A 17,847-nucleotide genomic window follows, 5' to 3' on the forward strand; every position below is an offset into this window, starting at 1 on the left:
GAGGAAAACATTCATTCATTCATTCTCTACAGCCCTGCTTTTCACAGCATAACTTCAAGTCATTTGTCTGGTCTAGTTTGAAATGACTAAGTGATGGGGCTTCCAAAATGTTCCCAGCGAGACTATTCCACAGTGTACAAAATTTCACTGTTTCCTCTTATTTAGCTTAATTTTACTCCACTTCAATTCACTGTTTCTAGTCAAGGGGGAAAAAAAAAGTAAGTCTGTTCTTTAAATTTATGTCATAGGAAATAGTTTCTGTTTTTTTGGGTTTTTTTTTTTCCACTTTAATGATTGGGTTTCTCTGTGGCCATAACTAACATTTGCTAGAAGGGATGCAAGATTATATACAGATTTTTTTCTTTTTCAAAAGAGCAATATTGGCTGGTCTATGGCGTCAAATCTTCATCTAGTAAACTTGTGAGGGCATTTTCAGTTGTATCCATCCTGGCCCACAGGAGCCTGAGGCACATCTGATAAACCATATATTATATAATAGCTTGCAGTTGTTTTCCTCATTCCTATGTCCAAGGTACTTAGATATGAGTTCAAAGTTCAGCCCAATTTGAAATGTCCCACAAGCTTTCATTTCTAAACTTACTTCCTCAGTGGAGTACACTGCCATCTGCTGTACCTCCCAGAAGAAGGGGCATCCTCTCCTCAAAATAATCAAGCCTTCATTTTCACGGTTAAGATCTTAGACTATCTCACTATTGCCAGCTTCTCCAAACCCCTTCTTCTTTGCCCAAGTGAAACCTGTCCATGAAGTGAATCTCAGTTCTACGAAGTTTCTTATCTAGGACACATCCACAAGATAGGGAAGCTGTTTAGGATAAAATTTTAGCAGCTTTCCATCCTCCTTGAAATAACCCCAAGTCTGTGGGTACCAGGCACAAATCTCTGAAGAAATACTTCTCAGACACCCTCCAGATGCTCTGAAATGTCTAGGAGTGCAAACATTAATGTAGATCCCATGCCCCAAGACTTGCTGGATCAGAAATTTATGCGGGTGGAGGCAAAATTAATAAATGCCTCAGGTGATGTGTAGGCATGGTAAAGTAGTAGAACCAAAGGTTTTAATCCTTTTGGCTCTAACCAGGAGACCAGTCACAAACTTTTAATATTTATCCCCTTCCATACATGCATTGTCCTCCCCTTTTCATCTGTCTGTACTCAGAATGGAGTAACTGCCCCGTGTGGACAAGTTGATCTGGTTCACACGAAACACACTGTCAGCCACCCCTGCGGGACTCCTCTGATCAGCATAGCAAGGTGGGTGAACACAGAGCCAGCCCCCACGTACTGGTTTTGTGACCTTAGCCAAGCTGCCTGACTGTCTCTGTCTCAGTTTTTTCATTCCTCAAATAGCGGTAATAATAGCGCCTACCTCATGGGCCAGTGTGAGCACTATATGATTCAAGTAGTTAATATTCGTAAAGTGCTTAAAATAATGCCTGAAATATAGTAAACAACACTCTATAATTGTGGGCACTGTAAATTTAGGATGCTGTAGCTTCAAGTTCTGTACACAATATAGAACCCTCTGTATACCCTGTACACCTTCCTGGGTAGAAAATAAAGAAATTGAGAAACTTGGATCTACGGTGAGCAGGAGCAGAGAAAAATAGAAACCTTGGTTTCTGTGGTATCCAGTATGAACAGCAAAGACCTTAAAAGGCCATAAGTACAACTCCCCAGCCTGCCCCCAGACCACAGCCATCCTCAGAGAAGGCCAACCCCATCGTCCAAGGCCGGGAATATCACTGAGAGGATCCTGAGCGCTGCAGCCCCCATAGTGATGTGAAGAGAAAGGAGTCAGTCCTGCTTTTGGCTGGGTAGGCAAGAATGAATCTTTGGACATTCATGACAATGACCCTTGAATGTTAGAAATGAAAACAAATTTTTGCCTGGGGCATAATGTCATTTTCCAGGCCCACAGTGACTGCAGCCACTATAGCACTTGTGCTAAGAAAGAATTTTCCTTTATGTAAAAAGATTCTGAATAAAACCTTGTTGATTTTCAGGAAGAGAGCCCTTCTGAAATTTGTTACTTGGCTTCATGTGTGACAGGTTTGCTATGGTAATGACTTTTTCACGGCAGGTATTCAGGATTCTGCTTGTTTCACAAACTTCCTTCACTGCATTTTCCAGGCTAGTGCCAAGGGTAAGGCTTCTCCATGCCAGGTTTTCTGAAAAATTAATAAATCTACCACCATAATCCTTACTGCTTCAACTGACAAATGTAATAAATGACAGGATGCAAAAGCCCAGGTTTTCTAACGGGATTGCTTTCTTTTTTTTTTGTCTTTGACAAGTTTTACAGAGTAGCATTTCTGAGACGTGGTCAAGTGCTATAAACCTAATCCTTAGCAATTTCCTCCTTAGCTCAAATAACCTAAATATTTTACGAATGGTAAAGGGTTTCACATGTCAACCATCAACCAACCAACCCTTGTCTATCCCTTTACTCTGTCTTTTCTTCTGGTTGTTTGGGTAATTTTCTTTAAAAAAACATACTTCTGTCAATTTTTCAAATAAAACACACAGGATATTTTTAATACACTCTCTTTAGAAGGATCAAAAGTAGCATACTATTCCTAAGCAAAGCTATCAAAATTTTGCAATAACTTTGATGTCAGTTTATAAAAAAGTTTTGGTGTGAGTGATCAGATAAATAAAAGGTCCAATTCTAGGGAATCCAAAGGGCCCTGTGGTGCACAAAAAGGAGGGGCTGGCTCCAGGTTCCTTTGATAAGAACAGGGGCTCTGGGGTCTTTCAGGGCTTTTGAGATGTGATTGGAGATGTGTTTGAGCCCAGGATTCATTCTGCCTCACAGGAGTCCCTTTGCCCAAGGTGGGGGCTTCCTCAGCCCACAGTGTTGGCTGTCAACAGAGTAAAGCTATTCATCCATGGAATCTACTGCAATCTTCCTAAAGCAAAGATCTCCAGGGATTTACAACGGTGTAGGATAGTTTGCCTCGCAATAAGGAATGACAAGTTATTCTGTATTTGGGAACCTAACATTTTGGGGTAAAGTCCATCTAAAAAACATGATTTTTAAAAAAAAACAAAAGAGAAAGAAATCAATATTTATTAATAAGTGCTAACTATGTCAGTCAATATTTCAGAATCTTAGGTATTTTACTTCCTTGGATTCCTTATGATAATTCTGTCAAATGGGTATCACTTCCTACACTTCAAGGTAAGGATTATGATGCTCAGAGAGGTTAAGCAGCATGCACAAGGCATGAAGGACACAGACAGAGAAAATAAGTGGTGGTATTTGAACCTCATAGCATTAAAGAAAACAGATATTTTTATTTAAAATCCAAGACACCAATATACTTTGAAATACTACCCACTAGCACTAGGATATATTATTTGCTAAAATGGGTTAAAATTCACTTCTTATTTTGATTCAAGCTATGTCAGCAAGCAATGAATTCTGACTTTATCTTTTGCTGCTGTTAACTTAAAAACATTTCCTATATCTTTTCAATATATTCGTGTTCTAACTCAGCAATCCTAAACACATCTTTTTCTTTTATTTGTATTTATTCACCTATACAAGTCTCAAAGTGTCTCACAAAAAGAAGTGCACCATAGAAAACAACAGAATTTGTGTCAAAGAGGCCAGAGTCATTTCTTTGTCATAATTAACTAATCTTAGCACAATCATTCATTCAACATATGCATTTATTGATCCAGACCTTAGGCAAGGGGCTGGGGATAAAAGTTAAATCAAATGAGTTTATACTCAAGAAAGTTACTTGGTAGAGGGGAAGACATAATAGCAAATTATCATTGTAATACAGTTTGATAAATGTTAGAAAACGTACCTGTACAGGGGTGTCCAGCAGGTTGGAGAATCTGTTTGTGGCTGGGGATTCCATCAGAGTTGCTGATGCTTGAATTCTGAAGGAAGGATTAGAGCTCTCCTGGTGGACATGACGGGGGTGTGTACTTTAGGCAGTGGAAATAGCACGAAACCATGCAGCTGCATAATCCTGCAAATATGTCTCAGTGGCTAATGCATAGGGCATGAGTTTGGGAGTGGGGCAGGACTGGCAGGGAAGGTGGATGGGGCCTGAGTTGTGAAGTCTTTATATTCCAGGCTATGGAATTTGAATTCTGACCTGTATGCAAAGGCCATAAAGGGTATGAATCTTATATTGAGAGGCCCAAAATCCTAAAAGTACCTCTACTTGCATTACCTCTTCTAAGCAAAGCAGCCCCTGGCCGTTTCTTTTGGCTTCCATGCTTTTGATCATGTGATCCCATATGCTTGACAACAAGAAACCAGGCTGAGAATCAGTGCCTGACCCAATAACTGGACATGAGAAAGCCCATTGGCCTATGAGATAGACACAATGGGGAAGTTAGGAAGGGATAAATTTGAGAGGTATATATGACTTGTAACTGAGGGTTTTGTTGACCAGAAAGATGTGGAGGATGAGAGAGAAGAAGCAGCTTAGGGATGACTGTGAAGTTTCCAGGTACAGTGACTAATGGGGCCAATAATTCAGAGGGTAATACAAGAGCAGGAAGGAATTTCACGTGATAGATAATCAGTGTAGTCTGAGAGATCTTGAATTAGAAAACTGAAATAACTAAACTGAAGAGAGTAGTCATATTTTCCAAAGGAAAAAATGGTTTATAAGGACCTTCCCAATATGCAGTCATCTTGTGAGAAAATAAGGCAGGTATTTCAACTTGACTATTACCATAACTACGAAATGTTGTGTACTTTAAGTTAAATACTGATATTAAAGGTCAGTTTTATAGCTAAAAATATCAGTTCATGTTGTGCTACTTCATAAACACTAATCTAAAATGCATGGAATTAAACTGTGCATCACCTCCTCTCCTCTCTAACCTATTAGATTTATGAAAAGTTATCACAAGACTTAAATGAGCCCCCTTGGTATGCACTATAGGCTACAGATTGAGGAAACTTGGTCACGACCACTAGAGAATGCTTTTTCAGAAATGTCCTGATCCACTCCCTCCGTTTTTCATATTCCAGTCAACTCTGACTCTATGCTGCCTTGCTCTTTGGACAGTCAGCTTCCAGGTTGCCCCCAACTTGTCCTCGGAGACCAGCCATAGGCTCATTTATTCTGATCTCCACTCACCGTCATCCTCTCTTTTCAGCACTTGCCTCATGCCCAAACTGCTGGGGTTACAGTTGGCTCCAGATTTTCAATGGTTTAGATTCATTGCATAAAGTCAAATCTTTTCTCCAAAATGGCAAAGATATAAAAAAAAAGATACAACCCATAGCCACACTTGCTGTAGGAGGTAATATACTTTAGTAATTAAGACCAGGCGTATGATGTCAGAAAAAAATTGGATTCAAATTCCTCAACTGCCATTCATGATGTGGGATCTTAAACATGTTCCTTTAGCTTGTTAGCTCTCTACACCTCGTCTATAAAATAGGGATGATAATAGAAGCTGCCTCCTAGCTTTTGTGGGACGAACATAATAATACAACAATATGTGTCCAGTACTTAACCTGGTACCTTACAGAGAGTAAAAATTCAATGTTTCTTCTCTTTCTCTTCCATTTTCACATTATCATAAATTCTCCATAATATGCTTCCTGTTAGTGCAAATTCTACCAAGTTGCCATCTTAAAAACCACCATCTCAGAAATGCTTAGGTCACCCCTTAGCCTTCAGTTAGAAGTTCTCTCCTTAAAATATCTATAATGTTGTCATTTCCTTTGAATATCTTTGTATATATCCACTTGTTTTCATGGATTAATGACTAAATGGGACACCAACACTTGGATTCCAAACCCAATACTCACCCTTGCTCTCCTGTTTCAATGCTATTAGACATCGTTAACTGAGAATTTAGTGGACTCAACACACTGTGTTTTTTTCCCTGAAAAGTATTTATTGAACACAGACAAACAGAGAAAAGAAAATTCTGAAAAGAAAGAACTGTTAGGTCTAGGATCCAAAGGGGTTATTATAAACAACAGAGAGTGTTAAAAAAAAAAAAAAAAGAAACATTTAAGAGAGGTCAAAAAAAAGTACCTCGACAGAACCCTCTTCATTTATATTGTTTCAAGTAAAATATTACATATTCAAAATGTTCCTATTAATTTTTATATGCTGCACTCACTCAGCATGTTTGACTATTTCACTTCATAATGTTTTGGCATAAAAATGTAAATAACATTGCACTTCACCTTCCCAAGTTCCCACAGTCCATTTTCTGGGTAATAGGGGGAAGAATACACTAACAGTCAGAAACTGTGCACATTCTGCTGGTTGAAATCCAAAAGTAGTTTTTAAAAAAGTTTTCTGTCACAACTTGTTCTTGGGAGTTTGTTTCCTGCCAACTAAAAACTATGATTTTCAGGGGAGCACACACCCTCTTACAAATCAGACAAGATTACTATATCTCTGCAGTGATTTGGATTGAAGCCCTATGAAATCATCCATTTTCTACTTCAGGTCAAGATCTGGAACCCCTGCTTTTCTACTTTATTTTCCCTGAAGAACTTCTGGAGCATTCCTAGTTAGTTGTTTGGGGGAGAGAAGCCAACTTTCACTTGGTGAAAGAAGACGGGCTCCAAATGCATTTCAATTTGAGGATGGGGTACTATTGGAAATAGTTCCACAAGTAGCGATTACTAAAATGTTTCATTGTGATGATAAAGAGGAGGAGAGAGTTATAAGAACTGGGTTCTAGCCTTGGCTCTGCTACTAACTACCTCTGTGGTCTTAGGGAAGTCATTTTTACCTCTATGCCAGCTTTCCTCAAGTGCACCTCAGGGAAGAGCAGCTGTCCTATGAGTTATCAGACTCGCAAAGATGCACAAACATTTACACACCACACAATTTCTTCAATAAGGAAATTTGTAGCTTAGTTTAACCCAGTGTTTCCTAAGGTTATTTGACCATATAACTACATATTAGTGTTCCACAGAACGCACTTAGGGAAGTGTTCTTCTAGATATACATTTACTCTTCAGGAAAAAAAATGAGCATACTGGAAAAGATGTATATTAAGAGTCCTGTAAACTTTTGTATTTCTTGATTGCTCAAAATGTTTGTGGCATGAAATGAGAATTAGAGAGGGAAATTTCTTTTTTCTTAATTAAATTTTAAAATGAACATGGAACTTCTGTTTATGGAAATATGGTGGATTAACTATCATGAAAAACCCTCTTGACTCAAGACATTTAAAAATGTTAGGATATATTTTTTAAATATTTTAAATGTATGGCTAAGTTAAAAAGAAATTAAAAGAAATCCTTGGGTAGTGCCAAGGGGTGGGGGAAGGTGGGGAGGACCCAACAGACAGAGAAAATCATAAAAAGTTAATTAGGTTCTGAAGCCAGCAGCTGCCCTAAGAGCATCTACCAAAGCTTACTGACTTACAGCTGTGGTATAAATGACTACATGGAGAACAGAAGATGTAGTCTAAGGGTTGTACAAGGGGAGAAGTCATATTTGAAACCCCCCCATAAAGCTGAGACCCTCCAAAGTGTTATAACCTCAGTGAAATGATAAACTAGAAATAAAATCCACCTCACATGGCACAATGGCAAGAAAAATTCTATGTCTCACTCCGGTTCTGCCGAAGATTAATAAAATAATTTCCTTGAGAATGTATGACCACGAATCAGTCCTCATGCAGGTTTGGAGCTTGAATTCATATCACTTTGTTGGCCGCAAAAACTATAAGGTGAAATGTAGTTTAAAGAGTCCTTAAGTTTGAAGTGTCATAGATGTCTACCAGAAGCCAACACAAAGGAATGTGCTCTCAATCTAGGCCTCAAAGGATTCTGACAGATAAAGTTCCAATGAACATAACACATATAACAAGACATACCTGGAAATAAATCACCATGAACTAGACAGAGCAAAATAAACAAGCAAGCAAAGAATCAGATATTCAAATATTTCAGATATTAGATTATCAGATGTAGTACATAAATATGTTTAAAGAAATAAAAACAGAAACCAAAGTTATAAGAAAGAAACAAAATCTATAAGAATAATTAGAAATATTTGAAAATATAGCTTCTAGAAGTGAAAAATAAAATCAATAAATTAAAAACTCAATGGAAAGATTAAACATTGCATTAGACACAACTGAAGAAGCATTTAGCCAATTGCAAAACAGAACTGAAGATACTACTCAGCATGCAATAGAAGGAAAAAAGAGTTGAAATATATGAAAGAGAAGTTAAAAGACATGAAAGATAAAGTGGTAAGGTTTAAGACACATCTTATTGAAGTTCCAGAAGGAGAAAAGAGAGTTAATATTCAAAGAATTTTTCAGAATTGATGCAAGACATGACTTCTCAGATTCAGGAAGCCTAATGAATTCCAAGTAAGATAATAAAAAATTTCAATAAATCCATACTCAGACACATCTCAGCAAAATTGAAAAAAAAAAAAAAGTTCAAGAGAAAAGTTTAAATTGAGCAATACAGAAAGACAAAAGACTATTTACAAAGGAACACAATTGGATGGACAGCTGACATCTCAACAGCAAAAATGAAGCCAGAGGGGCTGGCCCAGTGGCGTAGTGGTTAAGTTCACACACTCTGCTTCAGCGGCCCAGGTTCACAGGTTCAGATCCTGGGCACAGACCTATACCACTCATCCAACCATGGGGTGGCAGTGACCCACATACAAAATAGAGGAAGATGGCCACAGATGTTAGCTCAGGGACAATCTTTCTCACCAAAAAAAATAATAATAAAGCCAGAGGTACGGATGTTACTAGTCAGTGCAAATGGCCTCATTAATATTTTATAATTATGAAAACAAGGTAAAAGGATCAGAAACTGACCAATTAAATGACTAACTAGAGAAAGGACATCATTAATGCTAAGGGTAGAGCCATCACCAATCATTTATGAACTGAAGTCTCTAGGGAAGGGAATAGGGAGCTTGGCTGCCTATTTACCACATCAAAGGTGCCACTGCCACTCCCCATTTTTGATGCTATTCCCCCTAAACACACACCTCTTCTACAAACTCAGAAATGTGTGTTATGGTTACTCAATCAGAAATTTCCTCTAGGGCTGAATTTATGAGTATAATGCAGGCAAATCTAGCAACTCACTAAATCTAATTATGGCTTTAAAAAAATTAGATAAAAGAAGGCATATCTGAATGTCGTATGGAGATAGAGTCTAAAGCAGTGATTCCCAAACACAGCTATGCATTAGAACCATCTGGGTAGTGTTTATAAATATGTGAATAGCTGGCCTATACCTGATCTACTGAATCAGCATCTCAAGTACAGGAAGCTGTACTTTAAAAAAGCTCTAGGTGATTTTGATACAATGACAGGTTTGGGAACTATTGGTCTAAGGGAATTCCAGCTAGACCTAGCCTTGTGCTTCAAAGACCAAGAACCTGGTTCTTATCAGCTCTCAGTCCCATGAAAGCTGATATAGTCAAAATCAAACTGCCTTTAAGACTGAAATAGATACCAGAATGCCACTCCTTAATGTATATAGCTGTCATGTGAAGCACAAATACTCATGTTTCCAGGATTGGCCCCTTCTCCACCTATAGTCAACTACATGGAAACATAATTATAAGAAGAGATTTTAATGATTTGCATCAGCAACCACTATCACATGGACCAGATAGCTACATTAAGTCCAGTATATTCCATCTGCATATTTTCTTCTCCAGAATTAATAGGTTGCTGGTGAATGAAGAATCAGAACAAGGGGCATTTGATAAATTGAAGATGCCTTGAAATATCCTTCCCACCAAAGGGATGGTTTTCAATCCCTTTCAAGAGACTAGAATATGCAAGTCTATTGACAGCAGCCAGCCCTGTGGACGAGGTTGCCTGCCTCAGGAGCCTCTTGATGATGGGGCTGACAGTACTTGGATGGGACTGGGATGTGCACAGATGACACTGCCTCTGTAAAACTCTTTAGCTAACCACCCTAGGCCTGCTTCAGATTAAAACTTTTTAAATATACACTGTTCCTTTCTATTCTAAGACACATGTTCATATTTTTCAAAGTCAAGATGTGTCTTAAGACAGATGTATAGATTTAATGTGACTTTTTAAAAAAACTAAATCATTACAGCTCCAATCACCAGATAGGAACTCTTTCTTCCATTATAATTGCAAAATTTCTCTGGTGATGCCTCATATTTATCCATCTTAGGTCAACCCTTGACCAATCAAATATGACCAGAGGGGCAGCATCAAAATGGTCACTTATGATCTCCATGTGTGTGGGAGGAGTTTCCCCAGAAAAAAAGAAAGGCTAGGCCAACAAAAGAAGGAAATAAGATAGAAGTGTGTAAGGCCAAATAGTTGCTGCGTTCATAGTATTCTTGATTAACTCCAAAGGGAGCATCTGTCAGAAACAAACCAATTCATTAAAGTAAAATGTTTATAAGAGCACGGTGGCAGCCCAGGTAAGATCTTAAATATATTTTTGGATTGTTTTAACAGTAAGAATTTGGATGGAGGTAAGACAAAATGTAAATCCAGAAATAATATTTCCATTTTTTATTCCTTCCTGCCTTTATTAAACATTGGCCTTGATGGCAAAAACTTGCCAACATTCTACTATTTGTTTACATGGGACCTATGGAAACAGAATTAACTAATTTATTCCTTCAAACTACTATCTTGCTCTCAAAATTCTAACACGCAAAATTATGGTTATTCTTTCAAGCATACCAAGTTGACCTAGTTAGCAAGTCTTATAGACCTCCGGACACTAAAGTAAATCTACAGATAAGATATCCAGCATTAAATGGCAGTTCCTAGAAACTCAGATCAGTTAGAAAACTGGTTAAGCAAAACAGTGAGTAAAAACATTCTCTGATTTTTAATTATGTTGTTTCCATCTTTAAGCAAAATTATTTGTCTACATTGTATAGACAGTAAAGAGTTACAAAGACACAGTTTACAGTAATGGTTATTTGATGAAGACAAACTTATGTTCCACTAATTTTAATCCCGTGGTCTTACCTTTATCATAACAACTTTTATTTTCTTAATTGAAAAGGAAAAAGATACATTTTATATAAACAGCCAATGCATTTTCTGTCAAATATAATTAATGTCTGATGAATAAAGTTTATGAATTTTGTAAAAGAAAAGATTTTTGTTTGGCTTTTGAACGTTCTTAGTAAAATAGCTTTCTCTGCTCTTTTGACATCTGTTAGCTCCTCCATATCCTGGAAGCATTAAGTGTATTATGCTTTCAGCTGGAAGCAAATAAGAACAAATCTCGGCCACCTCATTTTATAAATCCTTTCAATCATTGGTAATATTCTTTGACTAGCAAATAAAAGGACTGCATCAAAAAAGCAATTTAACTCATTGCTTACAGATGGAAGTAATGAACATCAGTCATTGTCTAAGGACAGAATACAATAGTATATCCCAAACAGATCACACTCAAATATTTATTCATCACTCTATAGGTTAAAGTGTTTCTTAAAAAAAATCAGTAATACCTCAAATTTCTATTTTTCCAAGGTTAAAGTGATCAGAGTTTAAATGATTATGTGCACATAAGTAAACATGTGGTGACATAATATTCTTGAATTATTTCACTATTGCATTGAAATTAATTTTATTTGCCTGTAAATAATTTCTATAGCCCATTCTGTTATTTAATTATCCATTGGAACCATTCTTTAAATCTGAATTAGGCCTTCAGAGAAAAGATATTTTAATAAAATTTTCCTCTTTGTATGTTGTATGTCATAATTAAAAATCAGAGAATGTTTTTACTCACTGTTTTGCTTAACTCTCACTAGTAAGTATTTGGTTTGTCATACTAGTACATATCTAAAAGCTGTACTACAGCAGTGAAAATTCAGTGATGGAGAAATTATTATTTGTAATACATTTTATCTTCCTCATATATGTACAGATAAATTTAATTCAAAGGCAGTCTTTGGGATCAGCCATGTCAGACCTTGAATTTTACCTCTGACATTTACCAGTCAAGGGAACTTGAACACATTTCCTAATCTTTTCAGGCCTTCTTCTTTATTCATTTGTTAAATATGGAAATCATACTCACCACACTGGGTTTTATGAGGGTTAGATGAGTTAATGAGTACAAAACCTGGAACAGTGCCTTGAAAACAAAATAAGTACATAATAAAAAGTAGCTTCTTTCTATATTTTAATCCATACAATTATAACATAAAATAGGCTTTTTCTCTTTAGAAATCTCTATTTCTTGGAGCCCTATAAGAAGTAAGTGACCTAACTAAAAACCTAACGCAACAAAGTCCAGGTAGATCCAGGTGATCAAACCATGTCACCAGGACCCTAACATTCTCATCATGTCTTCTTTCTGGTCTCTTGGCTCACCGCAAGCAGGCTCCCACCAAGTGGTATGACAACCAAGAGCTTGTGCTTACATTCTAACAGTTGAGCAAATCTAGCTGAAAAAGAGATATCTTTCCCAATAATTTCAGCAAGAATTCCAGAATTTTCTCTGATTATCTTGATCTGGTTATGTGCCTAACCCTGAACTAAACTCTTTGGCCAGGAGAATATAATAGACTCACGTTTCCTCATTGACCGAGAGAAGTGGTAACAGCCCTACTTGAACCATCATGACGAGGGGGAGACATGAGAGGACCAAGTGGAAAGTAAAAGCTGAGACAGACTTGAGAAATGTCTGAACTTTAAATGTATGCCCCAGCCCACAGAGAGATTCATCTGAAGAGAATGAAAACTTTATAGGCTCAACATGTTCTATCATTTCCATATGGTCCTCTTTATATGTTCTGTTTCTTTGCACAGACACTCTATTTCATCGCTAAGATTTTCTACTTTTTCCTTCGTTTCAAGTGTATTTGTAACTGCTTGTTGAAGCATTTTTATGATGGCTGCTTTAAAATCTTTGTCATATAATTCCAATATCTGTGCATTCTCAGTGTTGACATCTGTTGATTGTCCTTTCTTATTCAAGTTGAGATTTTCCTGATTCTAGGTATGAATAATGATTTTCAAATGCATCCCAGACATCTTGAGTATTATGAGACTCTATACCTTATTTAAATTGGCGTTAGCAAGACTCCTCTGACTCTGTGCTAGCAGGGGAAAGGGAGTGCTGCCTTATTACTGCAAGGTGGTGGTGGAAGCCCAGGTTCCCCACTTAGCCTCCACTGACACCCTGTGGTGATGGTGGGGGTACTCCTCAATACTGCTGGGCAGGGGGAGGAGTTCAGTATCCCCACTTCTCCTCTGCTGATACCAACCTGGCTCATAGGGAGAGGAGTGCCTGGTTACTCCTACCAGCATGTCTTCCACTGACACAGCAGGTGGAGTGGGTGGTTTGCCATTACTGGAAGATGATGAAAGTTCAGGCTTTCCACTCAGCCTCCTCTGACACCACCGCAGCATGGATGGGGAGGAGTGCCTTGTTACCACTGGGTGGGGGTGGGATTAAAAGTCTATTCTCCCCAAGGGTCTCCATTTTCACCATGAGGGTCGTCCTCTATACTGCCAGGCAGAAAGGAAAAGTCCAGGCTCCCCACCTGGCTTTCTCTCCCCACCTTAACGTGGGTGTGTGTTGGGGGAGGCTCTCATCTCAGCTGGGCAAGGGCAACCATCTAGGGTCCCCACTCTGTCTTTGCTGACAGAGACAAGAGTGGGGCTGCAGTTTTTTCCTGTGGTGTTTGAGTGAAGAAGGGAGGTTATTGTCTAAAAGTCTTTTGTCATTATAGTTTGCTCCTTTGGCAAGAGAGAACAAGGTTTTCTTGGGGGTTTTTTTTTTTTTGGTCTTAGAATTTCTTGGTTACCAGCTTCTCCAACCTCCAAATTGGGATATATGAGGAAAAAAGAAACCCCAGGGAACTCACTGCCACGTCAATCCCTGGGTCTCAAGATCCCTAGCTGGTTTGTCTTATTCTCTCTATCTTTCAGAGTCTTCTTATGTTTATCTCTAATATCCACTTTTCTCTGAGATCTTGGCCCCTTAATTCCTGGCTGCCTTAATTAACCCTAAACCCAAACCCAGCAAAATGGGCGCAAGCTCTAAGTCACCACTTTCTGGTGGGTCTCTATGCTGTGCCTCAAAAAATGGTACTGTTCTAAGTGGGGGAAAGTGAAGGAGTGGATAGGTCTCTGGGAGAGTTCGTGTGCTACATGCTAGTCTTCCCATTACCGGAAATGGAAATCTCAGATATCTCATGAGTGTTTTTATACAGCGTTGTATGTGGTATTCTCTTCTTTTGTACCTGCCTTGGGCTTACAAATTAATTCTGAAAGTGAAGGCCACAGTCGAGACAGATTCCATTTGTAAAGTTTATGTTTGTGTAACGGGAAATGAATCAAGTGTTTACTAATGGATTATTAGTATTTCCCACAGCTGATATTCAGCTTGTGTGCATTGGTACATCCATACCGGTTACTAAAATATTGATATATTAATTACTAAATAACTGCTGTCCTCTATACCCTGTGCCCTCTCTGGAATCTGACTGAAATTTCTAACGATACAAAATATAAAGAGCTAACATCTGGTCAGGATGCACCTTCAGTGGTATTGCTCTGATGCCAAGGCTAGCATTCTATCATTTTTGGTGAGGGCCCAAGCTTAGCCATTAAGTATTTTGAATGCTACTCCTGTGTACACCTTAGCCATGTATATCTCAGTTTGTTTTTTCTTTTATTATAGAATTAATTATATTTTCCTCTTGGTTATTTCCATAGAGAATTGTTTGGCATGGCTCTTTCACGTATTTGAATGATATGCAACAATATAATAAGTAAAAATATTTGGAATTGTTTCTGCTAATGAATCCTGTTTTAATTTCTAGTCTATGAATATCTGTACCTTTCATTAACATAATTAAAATCAAACATAATTGCCAGGTTAAGCCAAATAACTTCTGATAAGACCAACCTCACAGCTGAGATAATTTTCTCTTGTTAATCAAAAATGTTGCTGAATACATGAAAATAAGAACACTCCATAACACATACTACTGAAAATAATCACTGCAAATTCATTAATAGTGGCCATCTTAATTTTTCTATTATTCACTGTAATCTTTTACTTCTTGAACTGTGGTCTCAGTATATTTTTGCTGTTATGCTTGTCTGAGATATGCTCAAATTTCAGAACATAGGAGAATTTTGTGTTTTGTGTTTACTATCAGCCTTCGTCAATATTTCACTTATTAACCTTCTATAGGGTGATTCAAGGCATTAATTAAGCTAAGGTTATTTTTTTTTGAACTAAATTACAAACAAGCCTAATTAATGATTTTGCTATATTGTAATGCAGTGGCCAGTTTAGAGGATACTGCATGCAATTTTTTAATGCCTTGACTCCTTTTTTCTTCATTTGCTACTTCAGAAATGGTGCTGTGTGCTGCAAGTAAAAGGAAAAGTGCTTATAGACGCATTGCCAGCTCCCAGCTCTCGTGACCAAGCTTTGGAGGCTTTTCTTGGATCTGCCTCAAGTTCTTGGTTACCAATTGGCTGCAAGGAAATCTCAACATCAAATTTCTACTGTCTAACTAGGAATAAGCTTCTTTTAAAGGGATTTGTGAGACTGGCATATCTGAAGCTACTGTAAGGGTTGAGTTACTAGATACAGGAAGACTCCAGATGGTCAGAACTCATTTCATTGAGCTAATTTAATGGTTCCTGCCCCTAAAGAATTAGTTAAAAACAGGTAGTCAGACGAACTGAACCTGAGAACAGCCCTCATCTCAGAATTGGACAATCCAGCAGTTTATGCTTCCTTATATAAGACACGGTTGATATCAATTCTGTATACATTTGGGTTCACTTTAAGAGGCAATTTTCAGTTGATAGAATTTATGCAGAACATGCAAAATTTATAAACGTCAAGAGGTCTAGGGGAGAATGGTGGTGGCAGGGATTGATAGACTAAAACCATCTAGTTATTGACCATGACTAGAAATGTAAATGTCACCTTATAATTGTCTCTACAAGAATATTTTGCTATCAAGACGTTATGTGCAATATGACCTTGCGTTTATGGAATTCTATAGATAGATAGATGTTAATATTATTTATTTCTGACAGTAAAGTTTCATTTATTTTATAGTGAGAAAATGGAGGCTTAGTGTGATTAATTGACTTGGTCAACATAACTAAACACATAAGCAGAAAAGCCAGATTCTAACTCAGTTCAACATCCTTTCCACTTGACTGCAGTGTAGGTAACACCTGCATCTATGCTAATCATGTCTAATAATGCTGTTCAACCATTATCAAGAGATTTTTAAGTCATTTTAGCATAGCGCTTATAATTGTTTTAAATTTATTTTCTTCCCCAGTTCTTCTTACAGAAAAGATGAACTAGACAGAGGTCAAAGAAGGGGCATTCTCTGGCCCAAGAGATCAGGAGTTCACAGGGTATTAGTGAGGGATTAGTCTAAGAGAGTTCCTCCCAGAAGCAAGTAAGTCTAGTCCTCTGAATGTAATCCCCAGTAATGTAGGATTTTAATGATATCAAAGTGTTAGAAATAGCCATGAGAAGAGGATGACCTAAGCAGCTCTGAATGGTCCACTTGAAACACTGAAAACGAGAATGTAAAGAATGCTGTTAGCCCCGTCCAAGGGAGACACCATCAGAGGAGCTTAAGTCTCAGATAACTACAAAGATACACTGATGAGGGGAGCAAAAGTCATTTTCACCAAGTGCTGAGATTTCCCTCCCCTCCACAACTGCTCTAAACTATCCGCTTCTATTTGCTCTGAAACCAGGCTCAAACCATCTGGTGAATACCAACTTGCCATACTAGGCTTTTAGACTAAGAAGAAGGTACTATAGGCAAGGATAGAAGTATCCAGACATTATAAAAGGCTTTTCCCACACACTAATTTAATACATATTCATTCAACAAGCATTGATTGAGTCATACACCCATGCTCAGCACTGAAGAATCAAAAATGATAAAGATACTATTGCCTTTTATGAGCTCAGGATCTAACTGGCTTTTTGGTGCAAATTAGTTTTATGTGAATTTACACAAAGTGAATCCATTTTATCAGGGCCTAAAACATTCTCTGTGAGTAAATCATAGCAATCCAGGTTGAATAACTGAAAAATCTCTGAGAAGTTCGGAGGTGAGAGCCAATCTAGCATCCCAGGCTAAATATATAAGCATTCAGTCATATCCATATCAATAATGGTGTGTTTTCTTAATAATTCACCAAGGGGCTATTTCCTTTAATAAGACCTAGTCAGGGACCTTCAGAGCTTAGCACTGGTCAGAGAATGTACTGCTGGGAAGGGGCATCTGAACACCCCCAGGTCTCTCTTCCTGAGTTTCTCCTCCATTTCTGTGTTCTCACTTCTGATTCTTACTCCCCCTCCAGGGAGCCCCTTACTGCTTCTCCCTTTAGTGCCCTGAAACAAACATGAACCAATTGGTTTTGTTCACTAGTTTCAGCTGAAATTGGCTGAAACTTTCGGAAAAGTTTCTCTACTAAATATTAAAGAAGAACAAAAAGAAAATAAAAAGAATATTATATACACAGGCAAGCTAATTAGGAAAAGCCTTCTGACCCTGCCAAAGCTAGTTGGCCTGTGGGCTTGAAAGTTCTATCTCATTCTACATGGAATTCCCTTAAAAAGGACTGGCTACCCTCTAGATCTCAAGGACTGAAATAACTCCACCAGCAAGGTAACATCATGTCCTCTATCTAGCACCAGCTGGCCTCCACATGGCAAGCTTTAGAATGTTGTCCCCACCCAGAGTTTTTGACAAAAGACACAAGTTCTATTACAATTTCTGGCTGCAGGTCTGACTAATCGTTGATACCAGGAAGAAAGCCACGCTTAAGATGAACTTGCCTCAGCACAGAATCAACTCA

General features: G+C 37.9%; 1 protein-coding gene across 7 annotated transcripts in view; it reads right to left on the reverse strand.

Moving 5' to 3' along the window:
• The window catches only part of SUGCT (succinyl-CoA:glutarate-CoA transferase), a 750,850-nt gene that overhangs the window by 57,405 nt on the left and 675,598 nt on the right, over window positions 1-17,847 (reverse strand). The window contains exon 14 of one of the 7 annotated variants that reach the window (XR_015553125.1): window positions 3,840-3,938. The exons of the other annotated variants lie outside the window; for them this stretch is intronic. The gene's annotated coding sequence lies outside the window, so the exon portion shown is untranslated. The remainder of the gene's footprint in view (window positions 1-3,839; window positions 3,939-17,847) is intronic. 7 annotated transcript variants of the gene reach the window in all.

This window comes from Ceratotherium simum, chromosome 1 (genome assembly GCF_057802395.1).
Source record: "Ceratotherium simum simum isolate JZ-2026a chromosome 1, ASM5780239v1, whole genome shotgun sequence".
Lineage (NCBI taxonomy): Eukaryota > Metazoa > Chordata > Mammalia > Perissodactyla > Rhinocerotidae > Ceratotherium > Ceratotherium simum.